Source organism: Vombatus ursinus, unplaced genomic scaffold (genome assembly GCF_900497805.2).
Source record: "Vombatus ursinus unplaced genomic scaffold, bare-nosed wombat genome assembly UNPS02009918.1, whole genome shotgun sequence".
Lineage (NCBI taxonomy): Eukaryota > Metazoa > Chordata > Mammalia > Diprotodontia > Vombatidae > Vombatus > Vombatus ursinus.
Window position 1 is genome coordinate 729,968 of NW_020949696.1, and position 19,783 is coordinate 749,750.

The window sequence follows — 19,783 nt, forward strand, 5'->3', positions numbered from 1 at the left end:
AAAGAAAGAAAGAAAGAAAGAAAGAAAGAAAGAAAGAAAGAAAGAAAAAGAAAAAAGAAAGAAAGGAAGGAAGGAAAGAAGGAAGGAAGAAGGGAGGGAGAGAAGGAGAGGAGAGAGAGAGAGAGAGAGCGCATGAGCGAGAAGACCCCAGGAGACAGAAGGGAGTAACTAGGCTCAGATCTCTGGCCTCTTTTCCTCAGTACTTCAAGGCTGGGAGTCCCTTTGGCCTAGCTTTGGCTCCAGGAAGCCTTAGGGAATATCTCTGTGAAGGCAGGGAGAAGAGGTATTTCTCAGCATCTCAGGGGAGATCAGGGCCCCTGCCTCCCCAAAAGGAGGGTGTGACATCAGAGCAGGGGCAAAGAGAGGAAGGGAGGGATTGTTAAAGAATCCTGTTCAGCCAGCAAATACCTGGGCTTGGTTTGCCCCTCAGGCAGTTAGTTATGCTAGGGCCTAGGCATGACATCCACAGTATTTCCTGGTAAGGAGCACCTTCTGGGCAGCCCCTGAAACTTCAGCCCTCCCTGAGTCCCCAAATCAGGTCTTGAGGCGGGACCTCCTCTCCCTGCAGATCCTTTGACCTCTCCCCTCCAGGGTCTCCTCAGCATTGGTGATCACTTGGTCCCTTCCTAAAAAATCAACCCATTGTTCAGGGAAGAGCTCTGGGTTGGGAGTCCAAAGGCCTGGACTCCAGGCTTGTCTCTGACCTCTCTGAGCCTCAGTTTCCACATATTTAAACTGAAGATAACCCTTGCCCAACTTCCCTTCGGGGCATCTTGAGAGCATTTGGTAAACGTTGAAGCTCTACATGACAGCTGAGTTCCTATCATTACTGATCCAGGTTCTATGTCCCAGGGCAGGTAAATTCTCTTCTTTGAGTGTCAATTTCTTCCTTTACAAAATAGGAAAAATATTTTTTATTGTGATGACCCCTTGTAGACTGTAAAAGTTTAGATAAAGGAAAACTCTGACTGTCACCTGCAATCTCTGAGACTTCAGACAAGACTTCAAACACCTCTGAGTATCTGAGGGTCCCTGAATCATAGAATGTCAGACCTTAAAACAGTCAGAGCTAGGAGAGCTCTTCGGACATAGAACAGATCCTTCCTAGAAGAGCTAGGAGGGCCTTTGAAGGAGTGAATGAAAATGTATTTATTGTAAATGTAAATGAATGAAATATAGTATATATATATATATACATATATACACACACATATATATAGAATATTGTATACAGATTCTTTTCTTCCTGTTTCAGGTTCTTTCCTTTACCTAACGTGTTGCCCCTCAAAGTACAGTGGATGGGTAAAAAAGGGAAGGAAATGGGGGCCCCAGCTTCTCAACAAAGCAGAGATTTGAAGAGGAGGAGGAGGAGGAGGAGGAGGAGGAAATCTTGCCTGTCTAGGCTCGGGCTTTGGGGACCTCTCCCCTGGACTTGAAGAGAACTTGACTTTCGGGTCGATGCCCCTGAGGGAACTCAGGAGGAGGCTACAAGTCTCTTGAAGGTGTCCCAGTAAGCACGGGCTGTGTAAGACCACGCACCTATGCTGTCCCCCACTGAGAAACTGCTGGAAACAAAATCCTAGCAGGAAGAGACTTTCAAAGAGCGTGAAGTCCAAACCCCATTCGTCCCTTTCTCCACCCCCCTGCCCCCATTTTATAGAAGAGGAAACTAGAGGTTCAGAAAAGGAAGGGATTTCCCTAAGGTCACAGAGTGGTTCAGTGAGGGTAGGGGTGGGGATAGAGCCTTGAGAACTCCCTATCTCTTGGCAGCCGGCCAGGTAAAGGTGTAAGTGTTAAGAAACGAGGCAGATTCCGGACGAGGCAGACCTATGACGCTAGGTGTAGCAGCTGGGTGGGGCCTTGGGGTGCCAAGGGATTCTCTGCTACTTCCCCAGGACTGATTCTGAGGAAAGAGAAAATTTTGCATTTCATTTGCGTACGATTCCCTTAACCTGAACCTGAGTCCAAATGCCACCTGTACGCCTTCTTTCCTGTCTTTAATCAGCCTGGGGGGGGGGGGGAATCCTTTCTTGCAAAATCCCAGTATTCCCCCATCCCCCACCCCCTACTTCAGCCTCTGCGTTTCTGGGACCCCCCTGAGAGTTTGGCAGCTAGCGAAGTAGAAAGAGTTAAGTGTGGAGGTGTTTGGAAAGAGCTCATTCTTCTACCCCAGGGGGCTTTCCAGGGTCTCTTCAGAGGCTCTGCTCCAATGGCCTCTTCTCCCCAGGCCTCAAAACAAGGAAAACAGGTTTTCTTTTAACATTGACTGAGTGACCTTGTTGAAGTCCCTTCCCCTTTCAAGGCCTCAGTTTCCTCCTCTGATACATGGAGAGGTTGGGTTTGATGGTCTCTGAGGTCACTTGTAGCTCTAACACTTTATATTCGATTAAATTCAACACACATTTACAAATGCATGCTATTATCTGTGCTAGGAACTGGGCTGGACTAGAGCAAAAAATTAATAGCAATCTTTGCCCTCAAAGAACTTAACATTCGTCATATAAGCTGAGCAGTAAGTGACATCAAGATAATTTGAGGAGGGAATGGACACTAAGAAGGGAGATCAGGAAAGGCCCTGAGGGTAAGCCTTGAAGGAGGAAGGGATTCTTAGAGGCAGAGGTGAGAAGGGAGTGCCTTCCAGACATAGGAGACAGCCTGGGCAAAGGTGCATGGGCAGGAAATGTTCCATTAGGTTTGGGAGACAGTAAAGAACGTGTTTTAGTGGGAGTGGGGATGAGGTAGGGGAACCTGGATTGGGAGACAGGAGACTTCAGTTCAATTCCAGCTCGGGCATTTACTACTATGTGACCTTGGGTCAAGCGCCTTGGCTCTGCAGGTCTCTATTTCCTTCTCCACAAAACAAAGGCTGGGACTCTGTTTCCTCTTAATTGATTATGACAATGCCTAGACTTGTTTTGCTGAAACAGGGTATGGAAAGAGGAATAATGCAAAATAAGTCTGGAAAGCCAGGCACAAATCAGATTGGGAAGGACTTGAAATGGTGAGCTGAGTTTGTTTTATCCTAGAGGCAGCAGGGGACCACTAAAAATTCTTTTTTTTTTCTTTTTGCTATTGAGGTTAAGTGACTTGCCCAGGGTCACACACCTAGGGAGTGTCTGAGGGCCAGATCTGAGCTCAGGTCCTCCTGATTCCAAGGTTGGTGCTCTATCCGGTGCTCCCCCCCCAACCAGGCCCCCACTAAAAATTCTTAAGCTAAGAAATGACTTGTGCTTCAGAAAGATGATTTTGGAAGCCATATGAAGGATGGATTGACGATGAGAAACACTGGAAACAAGGAGACCATATAATTATTTGTTGTTGTTTAGTTGCGTCCAACTCTTTATGATCCCATTTGGGGGTTTTCTTGGCAGAGATAATGGAGCAGTTTGCCGTTTCCTTCTCCAGCTCATTTGACAGATGAGGAAACTGAAGAAAGCAAGGTTAAGTGACTTGTCCAGGGTCACACAGCTAGTAAATGTCTGAAGCTGGATTTGAACACAAGAAGCGGAGTGTTCCTGACTCCAAGCCCAGAACTCAGTCCACTGCCACCTACCTAGCTGCCCCTGCCCATATATTCATTAAATCATAGATTTAGAGGCAGATGGTCATCTAGGCTAATCCTCTTCTGCCTCCCTAATTTTACAGAAAAGGAAAGTGAAGCCCAGAGATTAATACTTAGTCAAGGTCTCACAAGCTGGAAGGGGGTAGTATTAGAATTTGAACCCATGACTCATGATTCCAAATTCCTCATTCTGAGGCTATTTTAACAGTTGAGTTGAGAAATGAGGGCATGAATTAGCGCACTTATTAGATGTGGGAAGGGAGAGAAAACTACGGAGGCAGGAGATGCTGTGGAGATTGAATTGACAAGATCATGATGAGCTAATTGGGAGTTGAGGGAGGAGGAAGAGTTGAGGATGATTCTGAGGTTGTGATCCTTGGTGATGGAAGGGAAATGGTGCCCTTAATGGAAATAAACACATATGAAGCCCTTAACATGAGCAAAACTGGGCAGCTAGGTGGCGCCATAGTGCATTGAGCGCCAGGCCAGGAGTCAGGAAGACTCATTCTCCTAAATTCAAATCCAACCTCTGACACTTACTAGCTGTGTGGCTCTAGGCAAGTCACTTAACCCTATTTGCCTCAGTTTCCTTGTGTGTAAAATGAGCTGGAAAAGGAAATGGCAAACCATTCCAGTATCTTTGCCAAGAAAATCCCAATGGAGGTCATGAATACTATACAATACATAGGTGCTAATATTATAACCTCTATTTTATGAATGAAGAAATTGAAACTCAGAGAGGTTGGGTAACTCTTCCACAGTCCCACAGCTAGTAAGATTTAGAGGCAGGATTTGAACCCAGGTCTTCCTGACTCCACGGTAAGGACTCTGTCTACTACCTCTCAGTTCTTCCTGACTTTGAACCTTAAACTCTATCTACTGTGCCACACTGCCTCTCTGAGAGTGAGGGAGTCAAATTCCACTCATGCTACTGATCATACCTGCCCATACCCAGATATGACGCAATGCTTCATAAGTATCTCTCGGAATGCTCCAACGTCTGGAGAGCCTTTCTTCCTTCATCCCAAGAGTGTACAAGATCCTTTACAGCAATGCCTGGAAGAAGCCTGAGTTCTCTCCCTTTTAATTTCCTGGATCTTTTAGGCACCAGAAAAGAACAGGAACTGAAGGGTGGTAGTTAAATTGTCCAGAGAATTTGCACTTAAAGGCAGCATCCTAAAGCTCTGCCTCGGAGGGATGGGTAAAAGAAGGCAGATAACCATTTTATGACAACCAGAAGGAGCCCAGAGGATGATCAAAGGAAATATGCCTGATGGTGAACTTCTGGCGTGAGATGATGGGGTTGGGCTCTTGGGCTCAGGGCAGGATGATGTTGGAGACATCAGCAAGAACCTGAAGTGACTATGGGACTCCTTTGGCAGTTGATGATAAGCAAGAAAATGGTGGCTAGAGCTACCAGAGTTGAGATGGGGTTGGCCATCCACATTGAGTTGAGTCTTTTCTTTCCCTTCTTTGTGACTTTGATAAAGAGAGGATGCCTGATTGCTCTTCTCTGGGCACATCTGTTCCATTGGTGAAAGTGAATTTGAGAACTCAGAAATTCAGGGAGCAGCTGTAGCTGCTGCGAATTTGGGATTTTAGATCTTGTGTGGCCCTAGGGTCCTTCTCTTTTCAGCCACTTAGGAATGTTAGTGTATCTCTTATCTTCAGTTCCATTCATTAAGTGTACAGTACTCTAATCTGTAATGTGTGTGTATAGTCCTTGTAGGATGGGAAGGCACTGAGAATCTTAAAGGGAATGGGGTCAAAAAGGGACTAATAAATTATTACAATCATTGTATTAAAGGCTTGTGTTTGTTGTTGAGTCCTGTCTGACTCTTGGTGACCCCATTTGGGGTTTTCTTGGCAAAGATACTGGAGGGGTTTGCCATTTCTACCTCCAGCTCATTTTACAGATGAGGAAACTGAGCCAAACAGTGACTTGCCCAGGGTCACACAGCTAGTAACTGTCTGAGGCCAGATTTGAACTGAGGTCTTTCTGACTCCAGGGCTAGCACTCTACCCTCTGAGCTATCTAGCAGACTCATTAAATGCCTGTTCTAGGCAAGGGCTTCTTAAATTTTTTCCACTCTCAACCCCTTTTCAGGGTTGAGCAGCATTAGTTGGCATTGCATCACCTGAGGGCGTGCAGAGCACAAAGTGCACATGCTTTGTGCACAGGACCAAGGTTGCAGTGAAGTTGCATAATGCACCATGGGCAAGCACTGCCAGAAACACTTTGGATTCATTATTCCTTTGATCTTTAATTAATTTTTGGCTGTTATGTACTCAGAAACCTTTCACTGTTGCCAAATTTTTTGTGACCCAATATGGGGTTGCAACCCACAGTTTAAGAAGCCCTGTTCTAGACTAAATGAAATGAAATAGAATCTGGGCCAAGGTACTGAGTCTGGAAGCCATGATGAGCCCAGGTTTCTGGGTTCCCACCAGTGAAAATGGGTAGGCAAGAAGTTTGAGCTGGATATAGAGACTCAGATGGTATCCAGGTAGGCAGTCCATAACCTTGCATGTGCAAAAAAGATTGTAGGGGACCAGGAAGCTGGAGCAGCTCAGGCACCACCTGGTGGTTGATGCTGAGATCACATCGAGTGGCCATTCTGGGTCTTCCACTTGACATCACATTCCTGGTGGAAGTCACCAAGTTGCTCTTGTGGAGAGAATTCCTGTGTCTTATATGTATAGAACAATATTCAATACCAATAGAATAACACCTTCCCATGACTGTTACCAGTTACAGGCAACTTCAACATCTACACAAAAACTATTGCACCTGGAAAGATGTATATGGAAGGGTGTCTTTCATTATGATATGGTACCTTTAAGCTCAGGTGTCTGACAGGTACCTAAAACTGATAAGTTGGTTCAGCCAGTTCTGGGAGAACTTAAAATAAAATTGTCTGAACAGTAATTCAGGGTACCAAGGGTCCCACTTCCTCCCCATCATCCTTCCTACAAATAAACACTACCATGACTATAATAATCTACTATTTGATAAACTCAAAGACTCCAGCTTCTGGGATAAGGACTCACTATTTGACAAAAACTTCTGGGAAAACTGGAAAAGAGTATGGCAGAAACTAGGCATAGACCAAAATAAAGTCAAAATGGGTTCATGATTTAGATATAAAGGCTGATACTATAAGCAAACTGAGAGAGCAAGGAATAGTTTACTTATCAGATTTATAGAGAACAGAAGAATTTGTGACCAAATAGGAGATAGAGAACATTACGAAATACAAAATGGATAATTTTGATTACATTAAATTGAAAAGTTTTTGCACAAACAAAGCCAATGCAACCAAGATTAGAAGGAAAGTAGAAAATTGTGAAAGAATTTTTACAACCAGTGTGTCTGATAAGGGCCTCATTTCTAAAATATATAGAGAATTAAGTCAAATTTATAAGAATGCAAGTCATTCCTCAATTGATAAATAGTCAAAGGATATGAACAGGCAGTTCTCAGATGAAGAAATTAAAGCCATGTATAGTCGTATGAAAAAATACTCTAAATCACCATTGTTTAGAGAAATGCAAATCAAAACAACTCTGAGGTACTACATCATATCTATCAGATTGGCCAACGTAACAAAACAGGAAAATGATAAATGTTGGAGAAGATGTGGGAAAATTGGAACACTAATGCATTGTTGGTGGAGTTGTAAAATGATCCAACCATTCTGGAGAGCAATTCGGAACTATGCCCAAAGGGCTATAAAAATGTGCATACCCTTTGACCCAGCAATAGCACTTCTAGGGCTATATCCCAAAGAGATTATACAAATGGGAAAAGGACCCACATGTACAAAAATATTCATAGCAGCTCTTTTTGTGGTGGCAAAGAATTGGAAATTGAAAGGATGCCAATCAACTGGGGAATGGCTGAACAAGTTGTGGTATATGAATGTAATGGAATATTATTGTGCCATAAGAAATGATGAGCAAACAGACTTCAGAAAAACCTGGAAAGACTTGTATGGACTGATGCTGAGTGAAGTGAGAAGAACCAGGAGAATGTTGTGCACAGTAACAGCCACCCTGTGTGATGACTAACTTTGACAGACTTAGCTCTTCTCAGCAATGCAAGGATCTAAGCCATCTCCAAAGGTCCCATGATGGAAAATGCTACTCATATCCAAAGAAAGAACTATGGAATTTGAATGCAGATCAAAGCATGCTATTTGCTCTTTTTTTCTTCTGTTTTGTTTTGTTTCCTCTTTCTGGTGGTTCTTCCTATTGGTTCTAATTCTTCCTTACAGCATCACTAATGTGAAAATATGTTTAATAAGAATGTATATGTATAGCCTATATCAGATTGTACACCCTCTAGGAGAGGGAGGTGGGAAGGGAGGGGGAGAAAAATTTAAAACTCAGAAGCTTATGGAGGAGATTGTTGATAAATCAAAATAAATTAATAAAAAAAAGTTTTAAAAAGAGAAAAAAAATAAATAAACATTACCTCCCAAATACTGTGAGTAGTTCTCAGCATGGAAAATGAGTAAGGAAGACTTCTGGCCAAGATGACTGCCTTAATGGGAAGCAGACCACCCAGGTCCCATACCCCTCCTCCAGCAAAAAACTCTAAATCACACCAAACTGAATAGTGATCAAGACATCCAAAAAGAAACTATAGTCAGTGACTTCTTCCACCGCAGAATGGCAGAAGGAGCCAGCCAGAAGCCCATAGGCAATAGGAAAGGGGTCCTCCAGCAAAGTGATGCCAGCACATTGGCAATAATAAGTGACAAGAGACTCAGACTCCCAGTGCAATCATCTTAGGCCAGTGAAAGGTGAGGAGTTGTTTTAACACGGGAGAGCTACAGTTCTCTTCTGCCTTTTAGAGGCAGCAAGGTGGCACAGTGGCTAGAAAGTTGGACCTGGAGTCAGAGAAGACCTGTGTTCAAATCTGGCCTCAGATACTTACCAGCTGTGTGACTCTGGGAAAGTTACTTCACCTTCATTTTGCACCAGTTTCTTCGACTGTAAAATGGGGATAATAATAGCCCCTCTCACCTCGAGTTGTTGTGAGGGTGAAATGAAATAATCATTGTAAAGCACTCAGCACAATGTCTGGCACACAGTAGGAGATTAATGAATGCCTGTTCCCTCCCCTCTCCTATTCTGTATCCTAACTGAAGGAGAGAATGGGCCATATCATGAGCACTGATGAAAGTGTGCCTACACTATGCCACTCTTTTGCTCGGTAAACTCCAGTAGCTCTTTCTTGCTTTTAGGATAAAATGCCAACTTCTCTGTTTGGCTTTTAAAGTCTTCCCCCCCCCAAAATAAAATAAAGTCTCTCCCAGTCTGGCTCCAGTCTACCTTTTCATACTATTCTCCTTTATGCAGTCCATAGTCCATCGTGCTGCTCTCCCATAGGTAATAGTCCATCTTCTTTCCCATCTTGGTGCCCTTTGCCCAGGCTGTTTCTCACACCTAGAGTGCACTCCCTCTTCACCTCCTATAAATCCTAGCTTCCTTCAAAGCTCATCTCAGGTGCCACCTCCTACAGGGAGCCAACAATGATTCCCTCAGTTGCTACGGCTGTTCCCTGGCAAAATCACTTTGTCTATATTTTATATTTCTTTTTGTATGTACATGTAATTTCCCCCAAATAGAATGTAAGCTTCTTGAGGGCAAAAAATATTTCAATTTTGCCTTTTTATCCTCAGTGCCTAATACCCTCAGTTTACTGACCAACCTGGCTTCCTTTAAGTTCCAACTAAAATCCTATCTTCTATAGGAAGCTTTCCTCAACCCCTATTCATTCCAGTGCCTTCCCTCTATTAATTATTTCCTATTTATCCTATATGTAGTTTACTTTGTATATATTTATTTGCAAAAAAAAAATTGTTGGAAGAGAATCCTAGGGAGGAATGGAGTTGGAAACAGCAACAGCAATGGTTACTTACTACTGAAGACTTGCACGTCTCCTGACCTTCTCATCCCCAACACTGTCTTCCATTTTCCTAAATGCAACAAAACTTTGTGGATGCATCCTTGCAGCAAACATTGGCATATAAGAAACTATGTGATTGTAAGGAGGTGAGGCAGTGATGAAGGCAATGTGTGGTGCAGAGTGCTGGACTGATCATAGACTTATCCTCTCCAAGCTAAATATTCACATTCAACAAAAGCAGTTCCCCCAAGGCAAAATGACAAACAGAAGAATCAGTGTCAACAGATTAGAGCTCTTCTCTGAGAAGGAACAGTTTATTGCTAACTTGGAGGGAAAGTTGAGCCAACACACAGTTGGCAACAGTGGAGCAGAAAAGTAGTGGGCAGTGTTCAGAGATTTAGTGTATAGCACTGCATTTGCTTATCTGAGTCAGAATACTCACAAACATTAAGACTTGTTTGATGAAAATGATGAGGAAATTCAGAAGCCACTAAATGAAAAACAAGAACTCCACAGTGTTTGCCAGCAGGATAGTTCATCCATCTCTAAGAAGACAGCATTTAATTCCATCAAAAGTAAAGTGCAAGTGAAGGTTAGAGAGATACAGAATTCTTAGCTCAGTAAGAAGGCAGATGAAATTCAGTTTCATGCTGATAGTAACAATCCAAAGTGCTTTTATGATGCCCTAAAGGTTATTTATGGGCCAAAGACCTATGGTGCATCTCAACTACTCAGTGCTGATGGAGCCACATTTATTAGTGAGAAGGACATGATCCTAGAGAGATGGGCTGAAGACTTCCATAATGTTCTCAACAGACCATCTTCAATCAATGCTGAAGCCATTGACCATTTACCTCAAGTTGAAGTCAATCCCTCCCTAGCTGAAGTTCCAACCGAAGAAGAGGTTTTGAATGCCATTAGGCTCTTTTTGTGCGGCAAAGCACCTAATGCTGATTCTATTCCAGATGCGATTTACAAGGTAGGGGGTCCATTGATCATATAAAAGATGACTGAAATTTTCCAGGTTATATGGCAAGAGGAGGATATCCCCCAGGAGTTCAAGGATGCCTCCATTGCCCATCTCTACAAAGGTAAAGGAAATAGATTGTCCTGTGACAATTATAGAGGGGTTTCTGTCTTAGTCTTTGCTGGCAAGATTCTTGTCAGAGTCCTCCTAAATAGGCTGATCCTTCACCTGGAAGATGGACATCTACCTGAGAGCCAGTGTGGCTTCAGAAAGGGCTGAGGAATGGTCGATATGGTGTTTACTGCCCTACAACTCCAGGAGAAATTCCGGAAGCAGAACAGAGGTCTGTACAGAATGTTTGTAGATCTGACCAAAGCCTTTGATACTGTCAATTGTGAGGCTTATGGAAAATTATGTCAAAATTTGGTTGCCCAGAGATGTTCATCAGCATTGTGTATCAGTTTCAAGACAGCATGATTACATGAGTTGTGGATAATGGATGATGTTCTCACACTTTCCCAGTCACCAATGGAGTGAAACAAGGCTGTTTGCTTGCTCCCATACTTTTTAGCATGATGTTTTCAGTCATGTTGTCAGACACCTTCAATGAGGACAAAAATGATATCAAGGTCAGCTATTGCACTGATGGTAAATTCTTCAACTTGAAAACAAGCTAAGACCAAAGTGGAGGGAGGGTTGGTGTATGATTTTCTGTTTGCAGATGATTGTGCATTCAGTGCAGCCTCTGAAGCTGAGATGCAACAAAGTATGAATCGATTCTCTGCTGCTTGTGCTAATTTTGGCCTAACAATTAACACTAAGAAAACACAGGTGCTCCACACGTGAAGCCATCAGTCACAGTAAATGGAGAAGTTTTTCATGCTGTGAATAAGTTCACTTACCTTGGCAGTATACTTTTCAGGGATATTTACATTGATAATGAGGTTGACACACTCATTGCCAGAACTAGCTCAGTGTTTGGGAGGCTCTGAAGGAAAGTGTAGGAGAGAAGAGGTATTAGACTGACTACCAAACTGAAGGTCTACAGAGCCATTGCACTGACGTCATTGTTGTATGCCTGTGAAACCTGGACCAGTACCATGCCAGGAAACTGAATCTCTTCCATTTGAATCATCTTAGGAAGATCCTGAAGATCACCTGGCAGGATAAGATATCAGACACTGAAATCCTTTCTTGAACTAAACTGCCAACCGTTCAAACTCTACTTCCAAGAGGGCAATTCTGATGGACTGGCCACGTTGTTTGAATGCAAAACATATGCTTGCCAAAAAGACTATTTTACGGAGAACCCACACAGGGCAAGCATTCACATGGTGGTCAGAAGAAGCGATACAAGAACACTCTCGAGGTCTCTCTTAAGAACTTTGGAATTGGGGGCAGCTAGGTGGTGCAGTGGATAGAGCACCGGCCCTGAAGTCAGGAGGACCTGAGTTCAAATCCGGCCTCAGACCAAACATTTGACACTTACTAGCTGTGTGACCCTGGGCAAGTCACTTAACCCTAATTGCCTTAAAAAAAAAAAAAGAACTTTGGAATTGGTTGTGTGACATGGGAGACACTGGCACAGGACCGCTCAGCATGGCGTGCCCACAGCAGAGAAGGTGCTGTGCTCTATGAACAAAGCAGAATTGAAGTAGCTCCAAAGAAATGTGAAATGTGCAAATTTAGAGAATCCACCCCAAATTCTCACATGAACTGTGCCTGATCTCTGGTAGAGCATTCTGTGCTCGTATTGGTCTGATCAGCCACAGTTGGACACACTCTAACTTGACTCTAGCATAGTAATGTCATTTTGATCCTCTTTGAGAACAAAGGACAACAATCAACCAACCAATTTGTTCGCATGTTGTCTCCCCTATTAGATAGTGAACTCCTTAAGGGCAGGGACTGTCTTTTGCTTCGTTTTGTATCCTCAGTGCTTAGCACAGTGACTGGCACATATTAGGTGCTTAATAAATGTTGACTGATGGTCCATAGAGAACATCAGGCACATCCTCCTAGAAACCTAGCATGGAGGTATATGAGTAAGGAAACCCATGTGCCCAGGATGTCTCATGACTGTGGACTGTTGGCCTTGTTCTTGATCTTTTAAGGGAATGGTCTACATCACACATTCTGGGTAAAACAGTCTCAGCTATCCACTCCCCTTTGGGTCCTTACAGCTCTTGTGCTAGACCAAACCCTTCTCTACTTATTTCTAGCCACTGAAGCAGTGTAGAGTTCTTTTAGTACACAGCTACCCTTGGAAGGGCACTGAGAAAGTGTTAAGCAACTTCAGTCACAAGTATTTCCCTTGAGCCAGAGAGTTACCGAGCTCCTCAGATCTGCTCTGGGACTCTGAGGAGTTTCTCTCAAGTTGTAGGTGGCTCTTAAGTCCAGGTAACCTTTTCCTAGCCAGCTCTTCAAATAACAGGAGATTCTGTTTTCTCCAATTAGCTCTCAGCAAAGCCATGTGTCTTCTCCAATGAATACAGCTGATAAAGTTGAAACAAAAGCTGTTCTCCCACCTCCCCTTTCTCCCTCTAAAACCAGGAAGGGCAATACAGGCAACCCCTTGAAAGGTTTCCCCCTCTCTTAGGCTGTGGGTGGTGCTAGAGGGCAACATTGCTTTGCTTCAGCCAATCAGCTCTCTACAAAGCAGTGCTTCTCTTCCAATCAGCTCAAAGAAAAACAGTCCCTGCCCTTGAGAAGCTTACATTGTAATGGGGGAGACAATATTTGCAAAAAGAGATACAAGAGTAAAAGAGTAGATAGAAAGTAATCTTCATGGGGAAGGCACAATAGTTGGAGAGATTCACCTCACCCCTTATCATACCACCTTGGAAGAACTAAAAATTTACAGGTCCCTAGAAGTATTTCGGAAAACAGCTGTACAAACCCCTGAGGCTTAGGACAGTACATTCTCCACATTGGAAGCAGACCTCTACCTTAATGGTTGAATAGTTGAACTGAGTTTTGAAGGAAGACAAGGATTCCAGGATGTGAGGAGGAAGAATGCTACAGAATGGGAGACAGACAGTGCAAAGGAAGACAGGAGATGGAAGATGGATTATATATAGGAAATTGGAAAGATGAGAAGGGACCAGGGTGTGAAGAGCTTTAAATACCATTCTGCTGAGCAAAGCTCTCCTCCTTTTATGACAGAAGAGGCACTTGATAGTCAATCTACCACCAAGTAGCATGAGAACCTCCTTGGAAGATTTTGCTATACCTAGGGTTCAAGGTAAGACATATCTTCCAAGAACTACTGCCATTGACCATGGCAAAGGCAAAGCCAAATTAGCTGAATGTCATGCTATGAGCCCTAATCTATGCATATCTTCTACCTCTTCTTTCATGTCCTATTTCACAAGGGCAAGGGCATATAGGCTGCCTATAAAAGGAATTTCATTCTACTTGCTCCATGTAAATCTATTGCCCTCATTGTTGGACTCCTGTTGGTTGGTGGGGCATCTTTGGTGGATATTAGCATGCAATATATAAATGGTTAAATGGAAACCTCATCCATTAAGATCCTCTCCAAGAGTCCTGCCCTATATCTCTTTACCCCCTATCTTCTACACCTGTGCTTGCCAGGCCCCATATAATCAGGCTATACTGATAGCTACATCAATCAATCATGTAATTACTCATCACCTTTTAGGTTTTACCCTTGGTGTGACTTCCCAGAGCATGAACCTCTCTGATCTCAGCCTATTGAAATAATTTGCCTTGTTCACCCTATATTACCCAACTGGTCATTGGCTCTCCATTTCTGAATTACTCTTTTACTCTCTAAGTGAGACAATATATCTTTTGGTTGACCATTTTAGATGATGGCAAAAGTTCTACCAACTTCTACTTTGCTTAGTCCAGGGACGGGGAACCTACGGCCTCGAGTCCACATGTGGCCTTCTAGGTCTCCAAGTTCGGCCTTTTGACTGAGTCCAAGTTTTACAGAACAAGTCCTTTTATTAAGGGGATTTGTCCTGTGAAGTTTGGATTCAGTCAAAGGGCCACACCTGAGAACCTAGAGGGCCACATGTGACCTTGAGGCCACAAGTTCCCCACCCCTGTCAGTCAAGAAGGGTATATAGCTATATCTCTAATACATTCCAAACACACTGAGACCATTACAAAATACAACTTATGGCTCACTGGCCCTACTATGAGATGGAACCTCACCATTACTTCCTCAATTATGGTCCCCCATAGGCTTCTAACCTAAGAACAGTCACCTGTTGCCCTGTCTGACTCCTTAGAATCTATGTCATTTCTGAGCCAAGTGCTGGGAGCCCCTCATAGAAACATGTCCACTAAGGGCTTAGTAGGGTTATAAAATCTTAAGAATTATTATCGCAGAATTGCATCTTTTTAGTACTGTGTGTGGGTAGCTCTGTGCCATACAGAGAAGGCTGGCTCATGTGAAATATGGATTGCTATGAGATTTGGGATCTGACTCATTGAATTTCCAAAGAAGACTGTGATTTCTGTCTTGTGGGAAACAAGCAGATGGCCAAACCTGCAGTCTACATAGAAAGAGGCAGCAGGCTCCAGTATTGCCTTGGCTGGGCTCTCTCTCCCACAATCTCCTATCCCCAAAAGGGGCATTGGGGAAGAATTATATGTCTCTTCCATCCATCATATATCTTCAGTTGAGGGGTCCAATAAGAGGTCTGGAATAAAGAGCACTTTCTCTGATCACTCTCAAGGGGAGGATAGCACTTGGCTTACTGTTACCAGCTATGACATCAAGGATTTGGCTCTTTGGGTTGTTTTGCCTTTCTTTGTATCCTCAGCCCTTGGCTCAGGTCCCAGCACACAGCAGGAGCTTAATAAATGCTTGTTGACTGACTAAACACTGGTTATACAAACTACCATCACAAAAAGTGAGTAAACGTCTTTGTCAAAATAAGCATTAAAAAGAAATCAGAGAAGTTATATGAATCAGAGTGAGGAATCAAATGCACCAGTGTTGATGAGCTCTTTAACTGGGAAGCAAGATAAAAACCTGAACTCAACCCAGGAGAGAAGGATCTAGGGGTAGGATAGGAGGTAGAGAGAATTGCAAGTGTTGGAAAACAGGGATATGGTATAGGACAGTTTCCCAGGGTGTCTGCAGTTCTGGGGAGGCCTACCATTTTAGAGGCCCACTCTTGAATTTCTTGATCACCTCTTTTGAAGTCTGACAACAATCTGAAGTCACATCTCTATCACTCCAGGTTACATAGCATCCTGGCCTCAGAGGTGTCTTAGCCAATTGGAAGTCCTGTTCGTTCACACATATGGGTTAGCAGGATACAGTTTGATGGGTTTGTCCCTCATTGAAACTTCCCCAGGCTTGGATAGAAGTGATGACAATATCGTAGTTGGATCTAATTTCGAAGAAAAAAAAAAACCTTAGTAAATTTTTTAAAAAATACTATCGTTGAGGGGTGGAGCCAAGATGGCAGAGTGAAAGCAGTGACTTGCTTGAGCTCTCTCCCAAACCCCTCCCAATACCTATAAAAAATGGCTCTAAACAAATTCAAAAGCAGCAGAACTCACAAAAAGATAGAGTGAAACAAATTTCCAGCCCAAGATAACCTGGATGGTTGATCAGAAAGGTATATCGCATGGGTGGGGAGAGGAGTGAAGTTCAGCATGGGTGCGCAGGCCACAGTGAACCTGGAGCAGGCCTCAGAGGACTGAATCACAGGCAGCTGTGGTGGTTTCCAGACTTCTCAACCCATGAACGCCAAAGACAACTTAGGTCAGTTGGAAAAGTCTGTTTCTGTGGTGAGAGAGAAGTGAGGTCTCAGCCCCAGTTCCTGAGCGCAGCCCCGGGGCGGTGGCTGCCTCCTGAGCTTCTGGCCCACAGACTGAGGAGGAATAGAGTGGGTGACCAGAGGCGGATTGCAGGGATCTCTTTGCCAATACTAAGTCAGGAATCTCTTGCTTTGCCCATGCTTGGATCTGGGTCACAGTTCTGAATGGCGGTCCTGGGGCAAGGAGGAGTGCTGGTGTGGCGAGCTTGTAGTGGTGATGGAAAGGCAGTTTCAAGGCAGAAAAGAGTGCTTGTGGTCACTCATAGACCAGAGCACAGGCCAGGAAAGGAATAAACACCTCACCCCTTATCATACCACCTTGGAAGAACTAAAAATTTACAGGTCCCTAGAAGTACCTCTGAAAACAGCTGTACAAACCCCCAAAGCTTGGGACAGTACATTCGCCACATTGGAAGCAGACTTCTACCTTAATAAAGAGTTTATAACTCAAGTAATTGGCTGGAATCATGAGCAAACCTTGCAAGAAGTGTCTGACCATAGAATCTTTTTTTGGTAACAAAGAAGATCAAAACATACAATGAGAAGAAGACAAAGTCAAAGCTCCTACATCCAAAGCCTCCAAGAAAAATATGAATCAGTCCCAGGCCTTGGAAGAGCTCAAAAAGGATTTTGAGAAGCAAGTAAGAGAAGTAGAGGAAAAACTGGGAAGAGAAATGAGAGTGATGCAAGAAAATAATGAAAAACAAGTCAACAGCTTGCTAAAGGAGACCAAAAAAAAATACTGAATAAAATAACACCTTAAAAAATAGCCTAACCCAAATGGCAAAAGAGGTCCAAAAAGCCAATGAGGAGAAGAATGCCCTAAAAAGCAAAATTGACCAAATGGAAAAGGAAGTCCAAAAGATTACTGAAGAAAATACTTCCTTAAAAATTAGAATAGAGCAATTGGAAGCTAGTGACTTTATGAGAAATCAAGACACTGTAAAACAAATCCAAAAGAATGAAAAATTAGAAAACAATGTGAAATATCTCATTGGAAAAACAACTGATCTGGAAAATAGATCCAGGAGAGAGAATTTAAAAATTATTGGACTATCTGAAAACCATGATCAAAAAAAGAGCCTAGACATCATCTTTCAAGAAATTATCCAGGAAAACTGTCCTGATATTTTAGAACCAGAGGGCAAAATAGAAATTGAAAGAATCCACCAATCTCCTTCTGAAAGATATCCCCAAAGGAAAACTCCTAGGAATATTGTAGCCAAATTCCAGAGTTCCCAGGTCAAGGAGAAAATATTACAAGCAGCCAGAAAGAAACAATTCAAGTATTGTGGAAACCCAATCAGGATAACACAAGATTTAGCAGCTTCTACATTAAGGGACCGCAGGGCATGGAATATAATATTCTGGAGAACAAAGGAGATAGCATTACAACCAAGAATCACCTACCCAGCAAAACTGCGTATAATCCTTCAGGGGGAAAAATGATCATTCAGTGAATAGAGGACTTTCAAGCGTTCTTGATGAAAAGACCAGAGCTGAATAGAAAATTTGACTTTCAAATACAATACTCAAGAGAAGCATGAAGAGATAAACAGGAAAGAGAAATCATAAAGGACTTATTAAGGTTGAACTGTTTACATTTCTACGTGGAAAGATGATATTTGTAACTCATGAGACCTTTGTCAGTATTAGGGTAATTGGAGGGAAAAAATTATATGGATAGATAGATAGATAGATAGATAGATAGAGGGCACAGGGTGAGTTGAAGATGAAGGGGTCATATCTGGAGAATAAAATTAAGGGGTGATAAAGGATTATACTGAGAGAAGGAGAAAGGGAGAGGTAGAACGGGGTAAATTATCTCACAAAAAAAAACAGAAAAGAAAAAGGCTCTTACAGTGGAGGGGAAACAGGGGAAGGTGAGAGGGAATGAGTGAATCTTATTCTCATAGGATTTGACTTAAGAAGGGAATAACATACACACTCAATTGATATGGAAATCTGTTTTATCCTACAGGAAAGTAGGGGGAGAACGGGACAAGAAAGCAGGGGAATAATAGAGAGGAAGGCAGATTGGGAAAGGGGGTAATCAGAAGCAAACACTTCTGAAGAGGGACAGGGTCAAAAGAAAGAATAGAATAAATGGTGGGATGGGATAGGATTAAGCGAAATAGAGTTAGTTTTTCACAACGTAACTACTATGGAAGTGTTTTGCATAACTGCACATGTATAACCTACATTAAGTAGCTTGCCTTTTCAATGAGGGTGGGTAGGGAGGGAAGAAGGGAGAAAATTTGGAACCCAAAGTTTTAAAAACACATGTTTAAAAAAAAATGTTTTCACATGCAACTGGGAAATAAGAAATACAGGAAATGGGGTACAGAAATCTGTCCTGCCCTACAGGAAAGTAGAAGGGAAAGGAGATAAGAGAAGTGGGGAGAGATAGAAGGGAGGGCAGACTGGGGGAAGGGATATTCAGAATGCATGCCATCTTGGGGTGGGTGGAGGGGTGAGATGGGGTGAAAATTTGGAACTCAAAATCTTGTGGAAGTAAATGTTGAAAACTAAAAAGAAATAAATGAAAAAAAAAAAAGAAAAAAATACTATCATTGCCTAGGAGATAATGCCCTACTCTGAAGTCCTTGGATTTCACTGGAATCAAAGATCAAATCAGTTTGTTTTTATTTTTAATTTAATAGAAGACAGTCAAGTTCAGGAAGAGACATTGATTCTCTGAAACAAAGACAGTCTTATTTATGGTGGCCAAACTAGGAGTAGAAAGGCCTTTATTTAATTCAATTAAGAGAAGCCTTTCTTTGCTTACCTTTGACCATATTTAAAGGAAGTTAGTTAGAAATAGCATTTTAAGGTTTGTAAAATACTTCATAAACATTATATCATTGTATTTTTTTTTTTTGCAACTCTGGAAGATAAGACCTATTACAACCTCATTTTACAAATGAGTACATTGAATCAGACAGAGGCTAAGTAACATGTCTAAGGTTCCACAGCTGTCAAGTGTCTGAGGTAGATTTGAATTCAGCTCTTCCTGACTCCAGATCCAGAACTCTATTCATTTGACCACCAACAGGAGTGACTAGTTGCAGGGAAATATTTTCTCCGAGGGTGCACAGGCATTAATCTTATTATTGTTCTATTTGTTAAACAAGGAAATTCTAAACTTGGTGCTTTGTTTTGTCTTTCTGGGGGAATATATCTTTTGTTTCTTGATTACTATAAAATGTAAGAAGATATTGCTTGGATTGGGAGAAAATTCCAATGCTTAAGGAAATTTTTTTGCCAGTTTATATATCTCCCTCCAAGTAGTTTCTTGTGTGTGAATAACTGGTCTCTGATAGACACTGGCTAAAGTGCGGAGTATTGAGTTTTTCTCTTACCGTTAAATGGTGGTGCCTTGCAACCTGGATGCCAATGCTTGATGGAAGCCAACCTGGTCCTAAGCCATCCTCTTCAAAAAACTTCATGGCCAACTGAATAGAAATAAGGGTCTTTTGGGGTTTTTGTTGTTGTTGTTGTTTTGAGATCCATAATTATTTATTTTTAGT